The 26,674-nt window shown below is 36.4% G+C and overlaps 1 protein-coding gene across 1 annotated transcript in view; it reads left to right on the top strand.

Moving 5' to 3' along the window:
• Positions 1-26,674, top strand: part of LINGO2 (leucine rich repeat and Ig domain containing 2) — a 1,702,561-nt gene that overhangs the window by 1,479,151 nt on the left and 196,736 nt on the right. Inside the window, exon 9 of the mRNA XM_069090544.1 lies at positions 11,309-11,379. The gene's annotated coding sequence lies outside the window, so the exon portion shown is untranslated. The remainder of the gene's footprint in view (positions 1-11,308; positions 11,380-26,674) is intronic.

Here is a 26,674-nt window from a genome sequence, read left to right as displayed (position 1 = left end):
CCTTCTGTGGTCTCAGGTGTGAGTAGAGAGTCCATATTGTCCTCTGTATTTGGTTGTTCTTGCTCATTATAATAGGACTGGATAGTTGTTCTTGCTTTTGATTTCTCAGATTCCTTTTTACCCATTGTGATTGCCTATTTCCTCACTCTTGCTTCACAGGTTGGGAGCTCAGGGCTTGGTTGTTGACTTTGTGTGCTGTAGCCCCTTGGTGTCTAGACTGAGGCCAAGGGCAGGACTCTCATTGCTTCCCCTGAGTTACCCTGAGGCTCACAGTGTAACTTGTTCAGGAGGGATGGTCTGGCCACTTCAGGTTTCTTCCTCTGTGCCCCTGGGCTACAGCTCAGGCAGACTCAGCAGTTGGTAGCCAGCAGCACTTGTGTCTGCAGATTCCCCTGGTGGTGCTAAGGTGTACCTGGGCTTCCGGTTTTAGGGCTTGTTGTCTCCACCCCCCTGGCTTTCAGGAGCTCCTGCTGGTCAGCTAAGGTGGGACTTGTTGGGACCCCTCCTGTCCTTCAATTAAGACTATGTACTGATTCAGTTACACCCTTTATCTAAGACTCCCAAGCCTGAGGCTGTTTCCACTATTTCAGGATTTTATACTGGGTGGGACATTTATGCCTGGGTTTTCTGGATCAGGGAGGGGGAATCAGAGCAACTAGGATTTACTCTGCCATCTTGACTCCTGAAGGTTTAGGGAGGTGATTTCTAAACATCCAAACTGTGGTCTGATAGCCTGAGGAAAAGCTGAAGTCCCTGCTACTGGCCATATGCTTTCTCTTACCCAGCTCCAACTGATCCTCTGTCCTATATTGAGACATCTGTGATTCCCCCTTGAGGTGGGTGAATCCACTGGCCAGGGCTTACTCTCACTCCACTGTAGTCTGCTTTCAGGTCCTCACTGGTGCAACCCCTGCATGATCCATGCTTCCCCTGCCCAGACTTACATGGGCACTTTCCTGGGCTGGGAATCTGCCATGCTCCATCAGCCAGTGAATTCTGTCACTCTAAAATCTGTTCAGATTCACTTTTTAAAGGTTAGTGACAGAATTCATGGAGAAGCTTAGAAAATGACCTGCTTCTGTTCTGCCATCTTGGCTCTACCCCACAACTTTTAGTTCTAAAGTACTGCCTAGAACAATGCCAGGTGAAGTAATTTGACCCAGGCCTCTAACCCTAAACCTAAATGTTCCTCCAACTCTAACCCTAACCTTTAATGTGTCAGTGTCAGGAATGAAGATAATATTTCCCTGACTGCAGGTATAGCTTTCTTCATCCTACTATAGCTTTCTGTATTAACATGTAATATTGCTCAGTAATAATATTGTGAGTTATTCTATAGGTAATAATATTATTGTTCTATAATAGTATTATGCAGAAAGGAAGATGATTGTGAACAGATTCCTGGGGGCAAGAGGTATAAAACATATAAAATTCTACAGAATAGCATAATATCATAGATTTAGAGCTGGAAGGAATCTCAGAGGAAACCTAGCCTATTATCTACCCCATTTTATAGATAAATTATAAATATTATTTTATTTATATAATAGGATCTGAGTGCTGGAAATGACCTCAGCAGTTGTCTGGTCCAATCCATACACAAAATTAATCCCTGCTATAGTAGTCAACCATTTCTTATCCAACCTATGCTCCATCTGAAGAAAGGCTAACTTTTCACCTATTCTCAATAAACTATTTTTAATTATCAAACATTAATTTTCACTTACTTCCCCTTATGAAGGAATAGAAATATTTATAAACAAAACTTTTATAACAAATAAGCATAGTTAAGCAAAATAAATTCCTCTATTGACTGTGTGCAAAAATATCTCTCATTCTCTATATTCCTCCATCACCTCTATATCATCTGGTGATTAGCATTCTTTATCATCTATTCTCTGGAGTCATGTCTTATCATTGATCAGAGTTTTTAAGGCTTTTAAAGGCGAACATTTTTATAATATTGATTTCTCATAAATTATCCTAATTAACCCCCCAGCTCTTACAAAGCAGCCCATCACATGTATGGACATCTCTAATTTTTTGGTTTGTTTATTTGTTTTCCCTCCTGACGTCAAGATTACATTTTCCTCTTTGAACCTTCTATCCATTGCTTCTGATTTAATTCTCAGGAGACAAACCCAACGAGTTTTTTTCTGTACATGAGGAATGACATCTAGTGATGTTGGATGATTTACCCGTGACCACATGGGTGTTAAATGTCATAGTGGGGATTTGACTCCAGGTCCTCTGACTCCAAATCAATCAATAAGTATTTGCCAAATACCCATTGGGCTAAGCACTGAGGATACAATGACAAAAGTAAAACTGCCTTTGGTCTCAAGAATCTTACATTTTAACAAGGAAACAGATTCATATACAGCAGGCATCAAGTAATTTTAGATGGAAAGGCATTAGCATCTGGGGGAACCAGAAAAGTCCTTCTGCAAAAGGCGATGCCTGAGTTGAGTCTTGAAGGAAATCAGGGGCATTAATGGGCATATTCAAGGAGGAAGAACACCCCTGGCCTGGGTAACAGCCAGTGCAAAAGCAGAGACAGAGATGGGAGATGGGAACAGAATAAGAAGCAGGATAATCTAGGGGCAGCTAGGTGGTGCAGTGAATAGAGCTACTGGCCCTGGAGTCAGGAAGATCTGAGTTCAAATCTGGCCTCAGACACTTAACACTTACTAGTCATGTGACCTTGGGCAAGTCATTTAACCCCAATTGCCCTTCCCTCCCCCCTCCAAAAAGAAAAAAAAGCAATAGGATGATCTAGATGTGTCACAGATCACTTTGAGCAACATAATATATAATGAGGCACAGCCAGAAAGGTGGGTTGTGGCGGTAAGACTACTATAAAGGACTTAAATGACAAAGAGAGGAGTTAAATTTGTTCCAAGACATAAGAGGGAGTTATTGACATTTACTATGGATAGTGCAGAGCTAGACAGACCTGTATTTTAAGGAAATCATTTTGGTACCTCTGTGAAGCTTTCATTGGATTGGGAATATACTGAGGAAGACATTTTTTGCAATAATACAAGTGAGAAGTGATAATGTCCCAAACTGGAGGGGAGTAGGTAGTTATATGAATGGAGAAGAGAGGATATGTAATAGATGAAGTAGAGACTGGAACAAAAAAGTTCAGCCGTTGACTAGATAGAAGAGGTGAGTGAGAGTGAGGAGTCAAGGACAACAATGAGATTAAAAACTTAGGTGACTAGAAAGATATTGGCTTGCTCAACAGGAAAAGAAAAGTTCATAAGAGTGAAGTGTGGAAGAAAATGAGTTCTAGTTAAGATATAGTGAGTTTAAGGTGCCTTTAGGACATCTGTTTTGAAACATTTCATAAGCAGTTGGTGATGTTAGACTATAGCTCAAGAGAGAGACCAAGGCACTATACACACACACACACACACACACACACACACACACACATATATATATATATATATATATAATATTATATATATTAATATGTAATATTGGTCTGGAATAATATTGTGAGTTATTCTATAGGTAATAATATTGTTGTTCTATAATAGTATTATGCAGAAAGGAAGATGATTGTGAACAGATTCCTGGGGGGAAGAGGTATAAAGCATATACAATTCTACAGAAGAGCATAATATCATAGATTTAGAGCTGGAAGGAAGCTCAGAGGAAACCTAGCTTATTCTCTACCCCATTTGATATATGTGTGTGTATACATCTGGAAATCCTACATAAAAATAATAATTTAATTTGTGGGATCTTATGCAGTGAGATCACCAAATGAGAGAATGAAGAGAAAATAAGAGAATGAGTCCTAGCGTAGGGCCTTGGGAGTATGTCTAGTTAGTTGATATGACCTAGAACACAGTCCAGCAAAGGAAGTGAAAGAGTGGTCAGATAGGTAGGAGGAGGAGGAGTGCCATGAAAGCACAGAATTCTCTTGAGAAGGACATGAGTAGGAAAAGGCGGCTTAGATGCTTGTGGTAATCCTGGACACAGGCTCGGCAAGTCACAAGTAACAGTGGGTCAGCTGAATGAGAAATTTGAAAGTGGAAGATGGTGTAGAGTTGAACTGATTTCACTAAGTGTTAAAACTGGGAAGACAGAAGAGTATCTAGCAATGACAAGAGTGAATGCTATGGAGAAGAACTAAGAAACAGGGGGATTGAATGCCACCACTAGGAAAATGCTTGAAAAGGAGTAAGGAACGGGGAGGACACTGGTAGATTTGACAGGATAAAGGAATCCATAGGTGTAATAAGATGAAGGGTGTGGCCATTCCCAAATGTAGTTGAAGTCTAAAAATAATGCCAAAGAATAGCTAGGGAACATAACATGAAAGTGTCTAAAATGAAGGGAAGGTTTTTGCTTGTTGTTTTAATTACCAATTGGGAGTTCTAGAGGGCACACTAGAAGAAATTTTTGTAGTAACTGCATATTGGGAATAAAATGGAACATTGTATTAAGAAGGGATGAGGGCAAGGGTGAATAGAGGGGCATTTGGTAAGCATTGGGGAATGAATTCAGGTAGAATATCAGTGGATGGCAGAAGCTCTATTGATGAAAACAATTGAATTAGATGTTCCAAGGTCTTGCTGTCACCTCTATTTTCCCTGCATAAGCAGCATATGTTGGTCTGTTCCATAGTGGCCTCTGCTTTGTGCACAACCCAAGCAGCAGCCTGACGTTGATCCAAATCCAGTGTGTTATCCCCTGCTCCAGACTGACTTAGAAAGGAAGAAGAAGAAGAAGGAGGAGGAGGAGGAGGAGGAGGAAAAGGAGAAGAAGAAGAGAGGATATTGGTTTTAAGAGGCAATTTAGAGGCAGTTGGTAGCCTTGGGAATAGTGGTTTCAGTAGAATAGCCATGATGAAAGTCATAATGCAGATAGTTGAGGCATGAGTGGATAGTGAGGAAGTATAGCTACTAGTAAATAACTCTTAATAAATCACCTCTTTATTCATTGTAAATTTCAGCATGTTTCAATATATACTATATATGGTATATATACACAATTGTATATATTGTATATATATATATATACTGTATATATACAACATATACTAGAGACTCAAAAATTAAAAATTCTAAGTGTATTAGACTGATCTTTTGCTACAACCTTGTTACTGCATATAACAAATATAGCAATAACAAAAAGAGGGCATGAGTGTGGGTAGTTAACTAAATTGCTCTATATTTAATAAAAGAGGTTGTAATAAAAGGCTTATTCTCACCAAATTTCAAGTACCTAACTACCTGTGACCTTTCTGTCATGAATGAGTTCAATATTTCTCATGCTGAAACTTGAGACGTTTTTACATATATTTTTTTGCTCAACACCTCTATGATTCTACCACTGGTTTAGAGTGCCTTGCTAAAATCTTCCTATTGGGAACTGGCTTCCAAGTCCTTTTGATGAATATGAATACTAGGACCATGCTCAAATTCCCTATGTACTTGCATGTTTATAGCAATGAGAGCACAGTATTCTTTAAACGATATACCTAAGTAAGGCTGTGAATGAAATAAGCGAAATTGTACACTGATGTTAGAGACAATGTGAGCTGCTGAAACCAGAATCTTAGTAAAGAAAATGCTAACGTTTTCTTAGGTTCTCAACACATTTCAAATGCAATTATGATGACCAAGTATCATCCTATGCAATTTTTAGACAAAAGATTCACTTTTGAAGTGACAAATCATAATCCATTAAAATGATAGACTGGACTACCTTACTTAGCATTCCAAGGCAGGCAAAAAAGAATTTGAAAACTTGAGTTCTCTGTCAATATAATAGACTATTTATAAGACGGAATTGCCTCAGATTCTAATTCTTTTAGTATGTTCAGAAAGATGAAAGTTTTCAGTACAACAGCAAGGTCCTCTTCGGAAGTTTGATAGGCAAAATATAGGCAAGAACCACCCCTGTATTACAGCTAATATAAATTATGATTTTCATAGAATACTATTAGAACCATTACTGATTTAACTTAAAGAAATGGTTTCAACAACATGCAAAAGTCAGAAATCAAAAGTTTTTTTTTTATGCTTTTTGGAGGGGAGTTGGGGATAAGCGACTTGCCCAAGGTGGCACAACTAGTTTTTGTGTTGGGTCTGAGGTCATATTTGAACTCGGGTCCTCCTGACTCCAGGACTGGTGCTCTATTCACTGCACCACCTAGCCGCCCCAATCAAAAGGTTTTATATAAACATTTCATTACTACAAGAGTGAGATTAAAGGGGCCAAAATGAGAAAGATAAGTTATTTGAGATCTCTTCCCAGGAATGGAGGCAGTAAACCATATTGAGGAAAATTCTGGGATTCATGTTAGAAAGACCTAGATTCAAATCCTACCTCTCTGTGATGCTAGAAAAGTCAATTAATTTCTTTGTCTCAGGTACCTCCCTGGGTCCTAGTTACTAAGTTATAGATCTGTGTTTGTTAAAGAATTTTCCACCCTACTCTGATGAAATCAAATACAATTTGCATATGTTAATAGGTAAATAAAAAGATAGATATGTAAAATTTCAAAAGTCCCATGATATAACTCCCAAAAAGCTGATCATAACTTGAAGGATCTAAGTCTATTGGAAGTATTCATTTTTAACAAGTTATAAGCTGTGGTTTAAAATTATAGACTTATTTAACTGGATGAATATTGAAACATCAAATCTCTCAATTTCCAGACGAGGCTACTGGGACTCCAATAAGTTAATTGACTTGCTCAAAATTGAAGAATTAGGATTTGAACCAAGATAGTCTTGCTAAAAATCTGGTGTTCTTTCCTCTGCACAATGCTCTCTCTCCTCAGGGCACATGTAGGATGTTATATTTATTTTGCAATTTCTTCAGCATTTTACACAGCTCATTGCACTGACAAGTCTTTAATATGTTTGTGAATGAACAGATGAATCCTTAAATCATTATCCTGTATCAATAATGAAACCATAACAGCTCAAGTAGTGGAATATTTCCCCTTAATTAGAAATAATAAAGCAAAGATGTAAGCAAACAGACCAGACATGTGAGTGGAAGTGATATATTGTGGGAAATGGCAAATATAGTTCTTCATGACAAGAAGCCATATTTGACAGATCATCTGTCTTTGGTAGGAATGCATAGGACTCTAAGTAGGGATGTTCTCATATAATATCAGAAACAGAATAGCTACGTGTCTTAGCTAATATTCTTTCAGTAAAATAATTTCGTTATTTTAAAAGACATTTCGTTAATGAATCATTTTTGTTTATAAAATTATAGTATATGAATTCCATTTTGTAGATTAGCATATTGTTGCTCAGTCATATTTCAGTTGTGTCTGACTCTTCGTGACTTCATTTGGCTTTACTTAAATGACTTGCCCAGAGTCACACAGCTAGTAAATGCTTAAGGTCAGATTTGAACTGAAGAAGATGAGTCTTGCTGACTCCAGGCCCTACACTGTATCCAGTGCTCCACCTAACTGCCCAGATTAGCATACTGAGGCATCATAAACTGTAACAAATCAAATGATGTCAGCTCTGGAATCCTTAGCAAAATCTACCAGTTGAGGGTTTGAATTTAGAGTTCTTAAGCTTTTTGTGAATTATGGAAAGCCTATATAACCCTTCTAAGAAATACTCAATTTCAGTTAGAGGTTAGTGGGGGGAGAAAAGATATATTTTATTTTCTCGTTCAGGTTCACAGACTCCCTGAAATCTCCCCATTGACCCAAGTTAATAACCATTGGTTTAATACATCACACTGTATGCCAGAATGAAATAGAGTGTAATGGTAATAATGATAATAAATAATGTAAATCGCATTTTGTTGTGACATAGCACTTTGTTATATTTCATCTTTATCACAGTGCTGGCAGATAGGCAAAGGTCTTATGATTCCCATTTTATAAATCTAGAAATAGAGGCTCAGGGAGGTTGTTTATTTTCCCAAGATTTGTCAGATAGCAAGTGTAGGAGGTTGACCTAGGAGCTATTATTTCATACTCCTTCACTTTCTACTTTGCTGAGTACCCATTATGTTCAGGGCACCATACTGGATGTTGACAGGGATACAAAAATCAATAAGATATAATCAAAATAGTAATAACTAGCATTTATATAGTGCTTTAAGTTTTGTGAAATACTGGACATATGCTATGTCATTTGGTCTTTAAAACAAATCTGAGGTAGGTGCTGTTATTAATCAATCCCATTTTACAAATGAAGAAATTGAAGCACAGAGAGTTTCTATGACTTGCCCAGCATCATACAGTTATTAAGTCTGTAAGGTAAGATTTGATCTCACATCTTCCTGACTCCAAGTCCACTGCACCATCCAGTTACACATCATAGTTCCTGCTCCCTAGGAACTTAAAATCTAAATGATTGGAAGATGAAAAGATAAATAGAGGGGATAATACAAAATAAATTATAAAATTGCAAAAAGTGAAAAATTCTATAGAATTTTAGAGGAGGGAAGAATCACTTCTGGGTTGGAGGAAATAAGTAAGTGTGGTAGAATCATTATCCTGCCTCCATACCTGTTAGGTTAGTTTTTCCTTAAAAAGATATTGACACTACCCTTAAGATTTGATTGGCTATGGAGAATAAAGGCTCAGGCTGTTATCATCATATCTTGGTTGGTAAGGAAAAAGCAGTCACAAAGAGATTCAAGGACTCTCTGATGCTTGGCCAGTCAGAAAAAAAAAAGTAGCCGATCAGTCAAGGGTGTTTCATTCATTTAAATCAACTCAGGTGTCCTCAATGCTTGTCCTTGCTAAATATTCTTGCTGCTATGGTTAATACTCTAAGCACATTTATTTTTGCTTTTTTTTTGGAGGGGGGAAGGTAGGGCAATTCGGGTTAAGTGACTTTCCCAAGGTCACAAGGCTAGTAAGTGTTAAGTGGCTGAGGCCCAGTTCAAACTCAGGTCCCCCTGACTCCAGTGTCGGTGTTCTATTCACTATGCCACCTAGCCACCCCTCTAAACACATTTAGTAAGTGCCTCCAATGTGCCAGGCACTGTTCTAAGCTCTAGAAATACAAAGATGACAAAAAAAAGACCTGACCTCAGGGAGTTTGCAGTCTAAATGGGAAAAGACAATACACAAAAGGAAGCTGAAGGTGGGGGGAAGGTATACAGTGGCAGGGAGGGGAGGGAAAAGTCTCAGAAGTCCCAAAGTAGTTCAGCAAGGTAAGAAATGAGATGTTCTCAGCTGACTTCTTCCTTAAATGGAGGGTTGGAGTTTATAGCCCCATTCTCTATCTTGGCAGAATTTAGTTATGAGGTAGAGTACCAAGGCTGAAGAGAGCTTGGTGAAGTTTTTGATGGATTTTTGCCATTAATGAACTTTCTGGGGCATGGTGAAATCAGAGAAATCTCAAAGTAGTAAAGTTGGTGAAAAATGAGACTTTCTGATCTAAGGTCCCTCCTTAAATGAAGGATTTGGAATTCATGGTACCACCCTTCAATAAGCAGGTCAAGAGGGCTCTTAATGGGATCTTGCAAGATATGAGGTTTTCCCAATAATCAGCTATAAATAAGTAAATCTCATTTTGTTAAGTTTTGAATGCTTGTAAGCGTTTCATTTTTCACCCCAATACTGAACATACAAAACTACAGAACTGGCCTGAGTCAGACCCAGCTCAGAATAGGAAGGCACCAGAGGACGTGGATTGCAATCCTATGGTTTTATTACAGTTTATAAAATGTGGAGTATTTTGAGCTTGTACACATAGAGAATCATTGAACATAAAAGTTGGATGAGATCTTTGGATCACCTTGGTAATATTTGGTAGTGTCCCCAAGGCAAAGGATCAATATTTCCCGTAAGGACCAGATCTTTGAGAGATAGCTTCAGCTGTACTTCTGATATGGAACTTGTTTTGAGACTCTGCTCCCAACAGCTCAAGGACATATTTGCAGCCACTGAAATAACATTCATTATCCCTTTTCAGAGCTATTGCAAAAGTTTTATACCCTCTCCTTTCCACCAAGGGTTGGCATTCAGACCTTGGAAAATCTGTGTCAAACCCATAGTAAATGAATTCCAGTTCTTTTTGCTGTGTGACTTTGGACACGTTACTTTGTTTCTCTGAATCTCTTTAAGTAAAATGAGGGTGTTAAGCAAAATGATCAGAAGTGGGCTATGCAATCCAGATGTACTGATTCTTTTTGTTGTTGTTTGGTTGGTTGGTTAGCCACAACCCTCTTCCCTATGACACCTCCCAGCCTCAATTTAGGCTACAGGAGTTGCTTTCCAGAAGTGTTGTGCTGGCTGCTTTTATAACAACAATGTTAACAATAAGGGGCTGCAGTGGTTAATGGCAATGAAGATAAGAAAATTGATATGAGAGATATTGGGAAAGGAAAAGCATCATAATTGGACAGTTCATTGGATGTAGGGTATGTGAGAAAGGAGTCTCAAGTTTTGAGCCCTTATTCATTCATAGAAATGGGGAAATTAATAAAGAAGTCTCTCATTTGGGCAAAAAGTGATTTTTTGATATTGAAATAGTTGAGTTCAAGGTAAAACAAACAAGACAAGATGCCCTGTAGATAGCTGGAAATGAAGACCTCAAACTCGGGAAGGAGGTGGAGAGTAGAAAGAGATTTATATTTCATTTGTCTAATTAAAACTGATGTTTATGCACAGGAAACACTCCAATATACACAATTAGACTTTTTTTAAGGGGAGAAAGAATGAAAAAAAATTCATAGCATGATCACATGAAAATAGTGTCAGAAGTACTAAAAGTCAGAATGAACTGCGATTGGTGAGGGAAGACAAGGGTAATATAGACGACTTTTTTAAGTTATATTGGGAGGAAAAAAAGATCAATGAAAGGGTACAAATTGATGACAGATTTTCTCTTACAAGAAAATTTTCCTTTGCACTTGAATATTATATCAGATGAAATATCAGATGAAATGATTTTTGAAATGAATAGTATCAGATGAAATGATATTTGAAGCACTTTGCAAAGTTTAAAGTACTATATAAATACTAGCTATGATAATAATATAATCATGGTTCTTCAAAAATTCAAAAAAAGTTATTGTATATTACAAGTGAAATTTTTGTCTTTATTTTTCATATCAGTATCCATTTGGGAATATTCCTAAATGGCTAGAGTATTACAATCAGCAGGCTGGCAAGAAAGTGAGCAAGCTTATTAGAAATATGAATAAAGTAAATAATTTCAGAGTTAGGATTTCAGATACTCTTTTCTGAGTAAAATTCAAGGTATTTAGTATCATGGTATTGTGGCGTTAATTGTGCCTTTTCAGAAAATTTTTCTTAACTTGTCGGTTTTTTACTATGTTCTAGATGGCTGAGATTGCCAGAAGTCTGGCCTCCAGATAAGTGAGGTGTGGTCATACATCGATTGCATAGTAAAGGTAAGCCTGTTACCCTCAAAGGAGGAAACAGTTATGTGACTTTTATGCTGTTTTGTTTTCCCACTTGTACTTCCAAATCTATCTTGCATCTGTCTTCCTCTTTCCTGTCTCCTGGCCCTCACCTCAGTTCAATTTCTCATTCATCTCCCTCTTGGACTATCACTATAGCCTCCTAATTAGACTCCCTGTTTCAGATCTCTAACCTTTCTAATCAATCCTCCCAAATAGTTGCCAAATTTATCTTCCTAAAGTAAGGATCTGACCATGTTCTTCCCTGGTCAGAGATATCAGTGACTTTCTTTTGCCTCCAAGATTAAATACAAACCACTTAGTGTGGCATTTAAATACATTCACAGTATGACTTCAGCCACAGCTACTTTGGCACACACCACCTTTCTGGACAGGTAATTTTAGCCCCCTTAATAAAGCTCACGTTCAGCAAAAATGGGCTACTTCATGTTCTGTTCAGTTAACATTCCCTCTTCTGTGACTGCACAAAATTTCCATCTGCCTAGGATGCCCTTCTTTCTTACCTGTGCTTCATAGAATTCTTAGCTCCCATCAAGACCTGACTCAGATCCCAGCCTCAATGTGAAGTCTTTTTCTTGATCTCATGAATTATTCATACTCTCTCCCTTCTCAAAACATATTGTGTTATTTATCTCTCTAAAAGTTTATCTCTTTCCCCATGCCCCAACACACACACACACACACACACACACACACACACACACAGACACAGTAGAATGCAAGCTCCTTAAGAGAAAGAACAATCTTTTTTTGTATCTCCAGTACCTACAATGTCAGGCACATAATAATTGTTTATTAAATTAAATTGGAAATTATTTTTATTATTTTTCCAATTATTAAGCATTTAATAATTTCAACTATTAAGCATTTTTCTCCTTTCCTTCACCTCTCTGTTGGACGGGGGGAAGAAAAAAACTTATAACAGATAAGCACAATCAAACAAAACATTCCTATAATACTTTTCATCCTGTTGTGAATTCTTGCTGTCCTACAGGACAACATGGCAATAGTCACCACATATACTGTTATGTGCAAGTTCTAAGAAGATTCTACAATTTAGAGGAAAGCAGTATTCTCCATCATCAGTTCTTTGGCTGATGATAAAGCATTGCATTGATCAAAGTTCTAAAACTTTCAAATTATTTGTTTTCTCTAATGTTGATTCTATAATGTAAATTTTCCTCCTGAATCTATTCACTTCATTCTGCACCAGTTTATGCACATCTTCCCAGGTATCTCTATTTCTTCATTTCTTACAGGGAAATAGTATTCCATTACTTATTCAACCATTCCTAAATTAAGGATCAATTCCCTAGTTCCCAGTTCTTTGCCACTGCAAAAAGAGTAGCTATAAATGTTTTTAAACATCTTTTATTCTTTTTTATCTCAGGTATATAGTGGTATCCCTGAGTAAAAGTATCGGTACAGTTTAGTAACTGTTTAGACATAGTTCAAAATTGATTTACAGAATTATTCCCCTCTAATCACAACTTCATCAAAAGGTACATCAAATGTGCCTGCTTCCTATAGTCCCATTTGTTACTTTCTGTCAGCTTTTATAATTTGCTTGAGTATGGGGTAGAACTTTAATTTAGATTGCCTTAATTTTCATTTCCCTAATTATTAGTTATTTGGAGTATGTTTTCATATGGCAATAGATAGGTTGAACTTCCTCTCTTAAGAACTGCCTGTTAATTTGTTGCCTTCAGAAGACAGTCTAATAAGGCAAAAATATTAAAACTAACTGATTGTATCACAGAGTGGAATTACAACCTATGAGTAGTTAACAAAATGCCAACATTTTTTCACTTCTGTCTTCTGACAGCTAGAGATGCACTAACAAAATTGAAAGGCAAATTCTTTTGAAAAATTCTGATAAAAACTAAACAAAGTAGCACAAGTGTAACCTTTCCCTTCTCTTCAGTGGAGAAAAATATGTCTCATTCTAGCACATCATTGTCCTATGGCTTGTAATCAATTATTAGGACATTATTAGGATGAGATTGTTTTCCATTTCTAAATGTAGTAAGAATGTATATTAAACATTCTTTGGTATTTCAATAGGGAATGCTGCAAATTACAAATTCATAACCTTTTATTATAAATTGTGCTATAGCATTTATTAGAGCACAAATGCTGGTGTTCAGGGTATTTTTCATTATGGAAACATGGGGGTTTAATACAGGTGGAAAGTGATTTTGATTCCTAGGAGCAGAAAATGCTGTGAATAAAGCATTATTTCCTCTGTAATAGTGAACTAATGTGCATTCTGTCCCAAGCCCTTCTCTCATAAATCACAGGCAACATTCCAAATAGTTCAAATAGCAAAGAAATGGAAATATCATATTTATAGCCTGGGGTTTCCTCCCCTTATGGAGCAGCATGTGGTCTTCTTTGATTTAAAATCTATTCCACTGAAATTTGACCCCACAGGAAATGGACAGGCTTTTTGCTAGCTTTCTTCTGAGTAGTCACAACAAACCATTAATAGTATGACCCAAAATACTATTTTTTCCCTACAGGTGTATAAAGAAATATTACACCAAATAAACAAAATGTTGAAGTGATAAAATATAGGTTGTGCAAAGTGGCTTTGAATGTAAGAATCATAAAATTGTTTCAAACACAGGGACCTGTTTCTTGATCTTATTTAGTAGGTTCCATAATGGTTGTATTTGAAGTACATTTTGACCAAAACACATCTTCAATTTGTACCTTTCTATAGAATAAATGGAAATTTTCTGCTTAGGATATGCCATTAGACTAATTATATTTTAAAACTCCATCAACCAGGCTTCTGAAGCTTGAAATCACATAGACTTCTAATATCCTGGGAGCAAATAAATGATGATTGCAAATGCTGGTCTGGATACATGAAAGATAGAATGTAATAAAATGTCCAGTGACAGCTTTAACAACAACAAATAGTACTTTAAAGCTTAAAAATCAATTTGCTTATTTCCTGTGATACTCAGAACCATGTAGGGTTGATACTATTATTCTCATAATACAGATGAAAACACTGAGGCTGGTAGAGGTAGGGGCACTTGCACAGGGGCACACTGTGATTGACTAAAGCAGAATTAAAACTTCTACTTATGTCTTCCTAAGTCCAAGTCTAGCACTTCACACCTCTCTGCTTCTTTGGTAAGGAGTATGGCTTTGCCTTTTACCCTCTCTTGTCCAATTAGTGAGTTGAATGAAGTCATGCATACATCAGGTAAAGAGGGGCGGCTAATACTGCTAAATAAAATGAGGAGTGTATGGTACATTGTAAAGTATGGATTTGAGTTCAAATCCTAACACTGTTGTTGACTTATATGCATTACCTAGTGCCTGCTGGCTCTCAGTTTCCTCATCTATATATAAAAAAAAAGATTCAGACTAAATGACTCCTTAGATGCTTCCAAGCTCTAACAATATGACCAATTTGTAGTCAACACCTAAATAATTTTTTACAGGATCAACTAAGTGAAGCCTAGAATGAGATATATAGATGACAAAATAAGTCTCCTACCTTTTAGTAGTGACAGCTAGGTTGTGCAGTGGATAGAGCACCAGACCTTGAGTCAGGGAAACCTGAGTTCAAATGTGAGCTCAGATATTAACTGTATAACCCTGGGCAAGTCATGTAACCGTGTTGGCCTCCATTTCCTCATCTGTAAAATAAGCTAGAGAAGGAAATAGCAAACCACTCTAAAAGCTCTGTCAAGAAAGCCCCAAATGGGGTCACACAAAGAGTGTGACATACCTGACTGAAAACAGAGAAGCAATAAAAACAACTTCCTGACTCCAGGCCCAGAGCTCTATCCACCAAGCTATCTAGTTGCCTGTGTATCTGTACATTCAGATATGTAATAACATATGGTTCACCTAAATACTAAAGTAACATTTGTATCCCCACTCTTCATCTAGACTACAGAGTTCTCAACCTCGGTGTTAACTCTGACTCTTTCCTCTCACCCACTCTCATATCAAATACAAGCTCTACAATTAAATAAAAATTCATTGTTTCTTTTTGTATAAATTATTAGGAAGTTAACAAGTTCCGTAATGTCTATTGCCTCAGCATCTCTTACAGTCTTCCAGTCCTTTTATTTTCATTGTCCTTGCTTTAGCATGGGTTCTCATGAACGTCCTTCCGGACTACTGCAAATCACCTCTTTATAAATATTCTCATAACGTCCTTTCCTCCAATACATCCTTCAGAATTCTGTCAGATAAAATGTCCTCATGTACAGATATAATCATATCATTCTTGTCCTCAAACAATTGAAGTCAATATCTTTTGCCTATTGCAGAATGTTCAGTTCTTGGCAGTCAACTTCACACATTCTCATGATTAAAATAGCACTCCGGATTTTGATTCTGAAGCATTTTTTCATCACATTTATTCTCAGTTATTAGATTGTGTCTCTCATACACAAATGAGAATGAAACCCTCTTTTTCTTGGTTACTATTCAGTTCATATTAGTGTTCAGTAGCTCACATCAGTGGTTCATTTTTACACTTCTTTAAACAGTTGAGAATATTTAGCTCACTTTCATCCTCCCTCCCATTTATTTCATTGCTCTGATACTGGGCTAAGTAACTGAAGAGGTAAATGTTTTCTAGGTTTCTATATAAAAGAGATTATTGATCCTCAGATGTGAAATATCTGCCCTAAATTGAAAATAAACCTTGTTTCTTTTCTACCTAGACTACAATGCTAATTCTTCATTTCTAGTCCATTAAACTGTATTTGTCTCATTGGTTATGCTTTCTGCAATTCTCTAGCCTAATGAATATTCAAAAAATTATTCTATTTTCACCTATTATATCTGTGGTTGGATTTTCTAGGTCTTAATTAAATGTAATGCCTTACAAGTCCTATTTGGGTGAAGTCCAAAGGGTCAGTCCTAAATGCTATGCCTGGAGTTTTCACAGAAATTGGTGTTTAATACATACAGTTTTTTTCTTACTTAAAAATTATTTTTTACCCAGTTGTTGCACAAAGAAAGATAAAAATTCCTTGTCACCTCCAAAGGAACATATTAATCTTACTGAGCAGAGACAAGGGAAAGGAGAGAACAAAAACACTTTAAACGATTTCTTCCACTAAACTACTAAGATTCAGTTAACTGGAAACTACAGTTGACCAAAAATATTCATTCCTCTACATTTTATTAATGAGAAACCAACTTATATAGAAGAGTTTCTCTGTGTTACTGTATCCAAGATACAAGCAAACCTTACTAATTAGACTCCATTAATTTGGGATTGTTCGATGAGCTGGGAGGAGGTTCACTATTCCACTCTCTTTGTAGTTTAAGTACAATTAAAAGGCAACATGGAATCTATTTTATAGCCACCTGGAAACATCTGTCTGTATACAATTAATTTGCTAATTAAAAGTCACTCTAATATATTATTGAGACCATTCTAGGTATACTTACTAAACATCTAATAGTTTCTGTTCTATGCACTTATGAATAATGAAATTAAGTTTCTTTTGTAAAATATTTTAATAGTTAATTTTTTTGTAATTAAATTAATCTTCCAAATTGTTTGAACTAATGAGGATTTCCTTGATGTTTACACACAAAAAAATGCTTTATAAACAATGAAATTCTGTATAAGTGTGAATTCTTATTTTCCTATAGGGTAAAAGCTACATTATTTGACATTTTACCAACCTAAACATTCAAAAAATTATTACCAATTTGATTCTCCAATGCAAATATCTAATCTAGTAGTCACATTGTTTGAAAGGGGGTTCATAAAAATAAATATAAAACTGGCTAGATCTTGAACTAATTTGAATCCCAAATTTCTTATAGTCAATATAACTTGTGCAAGTCAACTCACCGCTTTATCATGAAGTTCTGAGGGAGGGCTGCCTGTGTTGCCTGGAGACCTCCTTTATCTGAGTCTGTGATCCTCTACTCCTACTCTCACCTCTACCTCTAGTTAACACAAATTTCAGTGTACTTGCCTTGGATTAGATGGTCTGCTGAGAGATATGACTGGGCTCCTTTGCATACCCTATCTTAAAGAAATAAAATAAAGAAATAAAAATCCAGTAAACACACACAGTAGGGAGGGGGGAGGGAAATAGACAGTTTTAGAAATTGTATTTCTATTGCCAACCATGAGTTTAGCATTTTTGACTGAAAGGAGAATAACCATTTGCCTCTGGAATAGTTCTTATTCTGGCGATTCAATGAATCTATTTCTGAAGACCTAACCAGTTCACTAAAGGCTTTCCTTTGCTTCTTTTAATATATCATGGGTACAAGTGGGTTACTAGGGATATCTAACAGATTTCTCGTATTCTTATTACATGACTTCTCTCTTTCCACATATTTTCAGTAGACTTCTTGCTTTTGTTATGTCATGGTCTTCTATGTCTATTCATGGAGATGTGACTAGAAAGAACCACTTTTCCTCCTATGTGTGAATTCTTGTTGTGCTCTAGGACCACATGGCAATGTTATGTTGTGTGCAGGTTCTAAGAAGATTCTACAATTTACATGAAATCGTCTATAGGGGAAAATATTTGTTCATGATTGTTACAGAAAATGCTTTTTAAATTATTCTGCTTTTATATAATTGGTCTGGTTTTTGGCTTTTCAAAATTATGCTCCAAGCATGCCCTCTTTTTCAAAATCACCAAAGACTGCTAATCACTTTCCTTTTGTTTGATATGTTTATATACAATTTCTGGGGTCTGCAATCAATGAAAATGTTCATTAATTTCAAGTTCTTTAACTTTATTCTTTTCAGATTTTAATAGTATGTTTATTTAGTTTCATTTCACCTATACACTAGACTTTTTGTTTGTTTTGTTTGCTTGATAAACAAAAGAATAGCACATGTCTATTTTGTTTGCTTGTTTCCTCATTGTATTGGTGAGTAATACATTTTTCAGTGACTTGTCCCCTGAGGGAATAATTGACAAAATGGAGTATGAAGTCCTTGCCTATATTCTAATGACATCTGTTGCCATTTTTGTTACAATATAGTACTATATATGTGTGTCTTATATATGTATATAAATGTATATGACTTCAGTCCATTTCATATATGCACGTGGTTTGCCTGCTTTAATAGTGACTGAGTGCCATCTGTACTGAAGCACTTTGGTTGGCTCTAGTGCCTTCTTGTGCTACCAGATGCTATAATGGAGTGCCATTTACTCTTCTATTCTCCGTGTTCATATGATTTTTATGATGAATTCAACTGGGGTCAATCTGCATTCCTATGCATCTCCATCAATTTCTTAGGCTTTCAGGAACTGTTGCATCTTTTGCACCAATGCAGTGGTATTGCCAGGGCCAGTTGGTCAGCAGTCCAGGGCTGCTACTAAACTTTTTGAGGTTTATTAATGGATTTAAGAGAATGCAAAGCCCCTATTGTACATTACCTTGGCTGGCCTTCTCCTATTTTGTTATTGTGCTTCTCCTCTTGAAAAATGTGTTATTGTTTGAGAGAATTATTCCTATTCTTTCTCTTAGTCTTCTTACAATTCATTTTATTTATTTTGGGCTTTTTTACATTTTCATATGTCATTAGTTTCTTTGAAGGTTAATACTAAGCCAAACTATCTTAATTTTCTTGCCTACCTTTGTCCAAACAACCTATTATTTCAGAAATGTTTATTTCACTGCCTTCTCTGAGACAGATTTGGGTAAGAGGAATGTTTCTCTCTCCTGCTATGTTTTTGTGACATTCAAGTTGCTTGTTTATAGGGTATTAAATGTATAGAATGGAAGTTTCATTTATTCTTCATTCAGTGAGTTCACTTCATGAATTCTAAGATTGTTTCCTGATGAACCGAACTGTCTATTCACATTAATGCATCATCTGAATTTGGGAGAAAGTAACTGCTTTTATAATTCATATTAATGTCCCATGAAAAGACACAAGTCAAAATCAAGTTTTCTTTCCCCTTGAAAATTGTAGTATCAAATGTAAGGAAGTAAAATACCATGTGACCATAATGACTTGTGCTTTGCATTTCACTTCATGGAAAACATCATATTTTCAGAGAGTGGGAGGCTGGGACAAATAGCTAATGCGTTGAATAAATTAGAACAATGGGCCAAACATAATAAGATAAGAGTGAAAATATAAGTCCTAACATTGTCAATAAATCAACTGCAAAAACAAACAGTAGAGTGGAGAACATGTTTAGATAGCAGTTTATGTTAAAATGCTTTGAAGGTTTTAGCAGACTACAAACAGAAAGTCAGAAGTGTCACATGGGAGCGAATAAAAGCTGAGATGATCTTGGGCTTCATTGAGAGGCATAATGACCAGATGAAAGAGAGCATTATTCAATAATATTTGGCTTTAGAGACCCCACCTGAAATATTCAGCTTGAATTCATTCAGCATGCCACATTTTAGGAAGGATGTTGACAAGCTTGATTGTCTCTAGAAAAGCTTAAGAGGATGGTGAGGAGACATTCTAGAGGACTGAAAAAAAGAATTAGGAATGTACAACCTAAGGTAGAGGATTGAGGAGGGGTACATGAGAGTTGTCTTTAAGTATTTGGGGAACTTTCACATAAAAGAATGAAGACTTCTGACCCTCATTTTAAGTTCTGGAAAGAGGATGAATGAAGTAAAGATACAAATAAGTGTTTTAAAGAGGTAGAAGCAGTAGCAACAAAATATATGGTTATTGAAATTTTTACCCTCCAAGTGACTTGAAGATTTATCATATCATGTCACAAATATGTACTTGGAACCAGATAATTACACCTGTTTAAAAGGTTGCAAATGAACAGGCATGGGTATCAAAAGCAGAGCCTAATAGTAATTCAGGGAAGAAACTTTTGTGGTTACTAACCAGAGCATTTTTATTCATGATGACACAGAGACCCATAATCCTTACTCAATGTTCTTCATTAGGTTAGCTGAACTGAGGTTAAGTTGAGCTGTTTTGAATCGGAGATATTATTGGTAAGCACCTGGACACGTGTATAGTTTGGCACGTACCAGAGGGTGTTTACTACACATGAAAGGATAAGCATCCTGGCAATTAGGGATGTTTGGGAAATGTAAAAGCTGAAACCTTGGAATTGGATTTAGAAGTAACAGCTCTGTTCACAGTGATTGATCAGCTTTGTGTAGGGAGTCTGTCTTTCATTAATGGAACTATTTAGGTGCGTGGGCTCTGCCTGCTTTCACTTCATTTCCACAAATAAAAAGGCACTCAATTTCTTCTTCACTCATCTTTTTTTTTAATTTCCCCTGAGTTTGGGGCTTGGCAACCTAAGTGTGCTTTAACACATTAGAACTAAAACTTTTTCTATCACAGGGAGGGAGCCTGTGGAAAAAAAGTCACAGAGCCATCAAAGTTGTTCCAATTTACTTGTCACTCCCCACTCAAAATGGAATAAGTAACATAATAATTCAGTTTTTCCTTTTGTCTATAATACTACCAAGTTATATTTTCAGGTTCATGCCATTAAAATACGGTCTCAACAAATGTTATTTATATGTATCTATTTAAACATTACATATGAACAATTCTTATAAGCATTTCTTACAAGTATCATCCAAATGTGTTCTTTTGAGACAGAAATAAAGAGATTGAATAAATCAGTGGAGATCTCTAGTTATGGAAGAGATCAAATGTCATTCATTTACCTTTAAGCCCACAGATCATCATGATTATTGAACTGTTGAAGTTTGTATGAAATTTATCGTTATGGCCCCCCTCCAAACTTTGAAAATTACAAACTAACAATTTCTATACCTACATGTTCTTTCTTCTTATTTTCTTCAATATTGTTAATAAAGAGAATATAGGTTAGATTTTGTTGTTTTTAATGTTTAATCAAAATCTATAGGAAGTATAGTTCTTTTTGATCCTAAGACATTTATAAAGATTTGACCAGAAGAGAGCTGGAAAATGAAGCTAAAAATGTATAAGTAAATGATATTCAGTATTCTGTTGACAATAAATTATTATGAGCATATATGATAGTATATATGAATATATAATACACAATTTGTGTATGCATATTATATGGCTTTGATTTGAATTTAGCTTTGTGCCAATTGCATCAAGCCCAGAGAAAATTTTTAAGTTTCCTAGTGATATCTATAATTATTCAAATAAATTTGGCTTGACTATCCACATAGGAAAAACAAAGTGGATGAAAATATCTATTAACCAGAATACAGTGTCCATCTACATGGGAACCTTTGGGGCTTTTCTGTCAATATGTGTATCTGGGTTAGTCAGTATATATGAAAAATTAGTTGGATGCAGAATTATACAGGAATAAGAAAGCAGGCTAGTTTGCTTTCAGAAATTTGCTAAACTCCCTTAATGATCCCAGACTTCCCATGAAAGCAAAGGTTGGTCTTTTTAATACCAACATTCAACTGGTGTAGTTATATGGTAGCAAGATGAGAAAAGGAATGCAAAAGATTCAGAAATGAAAATTGATATGAATATTGTGTGAGTGTGTGTGTGTGTGTAGTATAGTAGAGATAGCAAGCTGATCTCAGAGTCTACAGGAGCAGGGTTAAGAAGATGAAGAAAAGGCAGTGTCTCACCTGAGATCTCCCCAAAACCCCACTAAACACCTTTAAATAGTGCCATAAAATAATTTCTAGAGCAGCAGAACCCACAAAAGAATGGGATTAAATAATTTTCTAGGCAAATACAACTAAAAGGTCAACAGGAAGGGTCTGTCACACCTGAGTGAGAGTGAAGGACAACAAACACAAATCCAACCCCAGCAAACCAGGAGCAAGCCTTCGGAGACAGTGAATCAACAGCGGCAGTGTCTGCTTCCAGAACTCTCAGCACACAGATGGTAAAGGGTCAAACAACTGGTCAGGAGATTACAGGAGTCTCTTTGCTAGCACTGAGACAGGACTTGGTTGCTTTGCCCCTACTTGGATTTCAGGCCCTGGGTGGCAGTTCCTGGGCATGTAGGGGCACTAGCACACCAGACCTTGAGACCAAAGTGGAGTGGGGACCCTCATCAAAGTTGTAGGGCAGAAAACATTATTTCTGACCACTCATAGATCAGAACACATGCCAGGAGAGTATTAAACACACCTCTTCTTAGATCATACCAACTTGGAAGAATTACAACTTACAGGTCTCTCAAAGTGTCTCAGAAAACACCTGCACAAAACTGCTGAAGCTTGGGACAGTGTGTCTTCCACCTTAGAAGAAGAGTCTTATTTTAACAAAGAGTTAAACATGAAGAAATAAGCTAGGAAAAATGAGAAAACAATGGGGGGAAAAAACTCTGACCATAAAAAGTTACTATGGTGACAAGGAAGATCAAAAAACACACTCAGAAGTTAAAGTTTCTGCATTCAAAGTCTCCAAGAAAAAATATGAATTATTCTCAGGCCATGGAAGAGCTCAAAAAGTACTCTAAAATCAATAAGAGAGGTAAAGGGAAAAGAAAAAAGAAAAATATAAGAGAGGTAAAGGAAGAAAGGGAAAAAAGGGAAGAGAAATAAGAGTGATACAAGAAAATCAGGAAAAAAAACAAGTGAACAGTTTGGCAGATGAAACACAAAAAAGTACTGAAAAAATTAACACCTTAAAAAACAGAGTAGGCCAAAAAATAAAAGAGGTACCAAAAATCAATGAGGAGGAGAATGCCCTAAAAAGCAGAATTGGCCAAACGGGAAAGTGGGTACAAAGCTCACTGAAGAAAAGAATTATTTTGGAATTAAAATGGAGCAAATAGAAGCTAATGACTTTATGAGAAATCAAGAAACAAAAAACAAAACCAAAAGAATGAAAAAATAGAAGACAATGTGAAATATCTCATTGGAAAAACAACTGACCTGGAAAATAGATGCACAAGAGATCATTTAAAAATTATTGGAATACATGAAAGTCATGGTCAAAAAAAGAGCCTAGACATCTTTCAAGAAATTATAAAGGAAAACTGCCCTGATATTCTAGGAGAAGAGAGCAAAATAGAAATTGAAACAATTTAACAATCACCTCTTGAGAGAGATCCCCAAGTATAAACTCCCAGGAGTATTACTGCCAAATTCCAGAACTCCCATGTCAAGGATAAAATATTGTAGGAAGCCAGAAAGAAATAATTCAAGTATGGTGGAGCCACAGTCAGGATAATGGAGGATTTATCATCTTCTAGATAAAAGAATCAGAGAGGTTGGAATACAATATCCTGGAGGGCAAAGAGTATAGAATTACAACCAATTACTACCCAGCAAAATTGAGTATAATATTTCAGGAGGGAAATGAACATTCAATGAGATAGAGGACTTTTAAGCATTCTTGATGAATAGATGAGAACTGAAGAGAAAATGTATCCCTTGAAATACAAGACTCGGGAGAAGCATTTTTAAAAAGGGTAAACAGGAAAGAGAAATCATAAAGCACTTAATGAAATTAAAGGTTTATTTTCCTACTTGGGAAGATTATTCTTAAAACTCATAAGAACTTTCTCATTATTAGGGCAGTCAGATGGTGTATATAAACACAGAGGGTGCATATGTGAGTTGAATATGAAGGGATGCTGTCTAAAAATATATAATTAAGGGGTGAGAAAAGAATGTGCTGATAGAAATGGAAGGGAGAGGTCAAATATGGTAAAGAGGCAAGAAAAAGCTTTTAGAGTGGAGGGGAAAAAGGGGGAGGTGAGGGATATTGAGTGAACCTTACACTAATCAGAACTGGCTCAGAGAGTTAGCACATACATACTCTATTTGGTATAGAAATCTATCTTACCCTACAGGAAAGTAGAAGGGGAAAGGGATAAGAGGAGGGGGGGGGTATTAGAAGGGAGGGAATATTAGGGGAGAGGGTAGTAAGAAGCAAAACATTTTTAAGAGGTAGAGGGTAAAAGCAGAGAGAAAGACAGATCTTGGAAGGGATGGGACCTTGGTGCAGGTTGAGTTGAGAACTGATTTATCCATTCTGTAGAGCATTTTGGATCTATGTCCAAGGGACAGGAGGGCTGTGCATGTCCTGTGACCTAGTGATGCCACTTCTAGGCCTATAGCCAGAAATAAATTAAAGAAGGGAGGGGAGGTAGATCTATATGTACCAAGGCATTTATTGCAGCTCTTTTATGGTGGCAAAGAATTGGAAACTGAGGGGATACCCATCAACTCGGGAATGGCTGAACAAACTGAAGTATGTGATTATGATGGAATACTACTGTGTTATAAGAAATGATGAGCAGGATGCTCGCAGAAAAAACCTGGAAAGGCTTACATGAGCTGATGCAAAATGAAATGGACTATGTTCAAAGTAACAGCAATGTTGTAAAATTATCAGCTGTAAATGGCTTAGCTGTTCTCAACAATACAACGATCCAAGACATCTCTAAGGACTTACAATGAAAAATGCTATCCATCCCCAAAGAAAGAACTGATCGTGTTTGAATACAGATTGAAGTGTACTTTGTTATTTTTCTTGAGGGTTTTTTTTGGAGGAGTGTCTGTGTTTTATTTCACAACATGACTAATATGGAAATATTTTGCATGATTACACATGTATAACCTATATTGAATTGCTTGGCTTTTCAATGTGGGGGGGGGAAGGGAGAGAATTTGGAACCCAAAGTTTTTAAAAATGAAAGTTTAAAATTGTGTTTACATGTAACTGGAGGAAAATACTAAATAAATATATTTAACGTGAAAAAAGAGACTGAGGTCAAGGTCCAAGTATAGAATTCATTATACCATTGAAAGCATAGGTCAGTCCTCATCATATGAGTATGAACAAATTATAGATAACTGTGCCTAGTATACATATATGAGTATATAGAACTACATACATCTACATGAGGGAAAAAGAGTTAAAGAAAGGGAAAATCTGTAGGAAGTTCAACAGTATACCCCCTAATCAATTCATTTTTCCCTAGCTCGGTATAAATGATATTACAGAAGATAAGTGGCAACTAAGAGATACAATAATCTCTAGAAGTCTTAAAATGAAAAAAAAGCTTATCTATATTTTTACCCCTTATTAATGGGTTAAAGAATTGTGTGAAGAATTTTCCTGATCAGGTTGATCTAACAAGGAGGCAGCTAGCCATTGCCTAGTAAATTATGCCCATGCCCCCAGTTTCCTTTAATCAATAAGTCAGTCATTCTACACGGAGATAATCAAGGCAAGGTATAGCTCTTAATGTGAGAACTTAAAGTTTGGTAGAAAGCCAGTAAGGAAGAACTTTGCTCTTGAGAATCACTCCTCTTAGGGGGAGATTTCTTCCACTTTACCCTGGTCAACCATGGCATCTTTCAGAGCAAAACTATTCCTTCTTTGTTCATCAGGGAACTAAACCCACAAAGCACAGCATTGGATTGAAGAAACTATTTGAGTTGAGAGAAACTATCATACTATCAGGAATTGAGCTACAGAAAGCAGGACCACACATCCTAGCCACATGACCTTCCCCGGAGAAATGTAGCATGCCAAAGAAGCAGCATGAGATAAAAGAAAAGATGGGGGGAAGGTCACTAGAACTCTTCAGGGTCAGAAGTATGAGTTGCCTTGACCTCCACTTTGAATTCCCTGTGTATAGCAGGTGGAAAATTTGGGATGACTTACATATTTCAGAAGGCCAATTTTATGGCTCAGGGGATAGAATACTGGATCTGGGGTTAGGAAGACCTAAGTGCAAATGCAAACCTCAGACACTTAGTTGCTGTGTGACCCTGGGCAAGTCAATTAACTTTGTTTGCCTTAATCCACTGGAGAAAGAAGTGGCAAACCACTCATCCTTGCCAAGAAAACTACATGGACAATAGAGTCCACAGAGTTACATTGAGTTGGAGACAACTGAACAATAAGTTGTGCTTCAGGGAACCACTAGAAATGTTGGTCTATATTGTCTTTTTTCTGAGTACACAATCTTTACTGGTGTTATCTATGTGTTTGCCCACTTGTCCCACTTAAATGCTTTATGGTGCAGAAGAGCACACACTCAGTTTTTAGTGGTAATGTTTTCCACCAGTGGAGATTCCTGAGATTTCCAGCTGTGATGATTTAATTTCACAGGGATCTACTAGGGTTGCAGAGCGGAGGGAGTAGAAGGTATTTTCTTCTTTTATCTCAAGACTGTGATTAGACAGTTATTCCATTTGTTTTCAGTCTAGTTGTTTTGACATAATTTTGCATAATTGAATGTTTTTGCACTAATAGCTCTTGCTTGGCTTTTCTTTTTAGTATAGAAGTTGATATGAGCAATATGAATATTTCATCCTTAGACTACTTGTGCCTAGAAATACAAATTGAAAAAACTCAGAATGA

This window comes from Petaurus breviceps, unplaced genomic scaffold, assembly GCF_028583685.1.
Source record: "Petaurus breviceps papuanus isolate PSGF00001 unplaced genomic scaffold, PetGlider_PUasm1.0 125, whole genome shotgun sequence".
NCBI lineage: Eukaryota > Metazoa > Chordata > Mammalia > Diprotodontia > Petauridae > Petaurus > Petaurus breviceps.
This window is presented reverse-complemented; position numbering and strand designations above follow the sequence as displayed.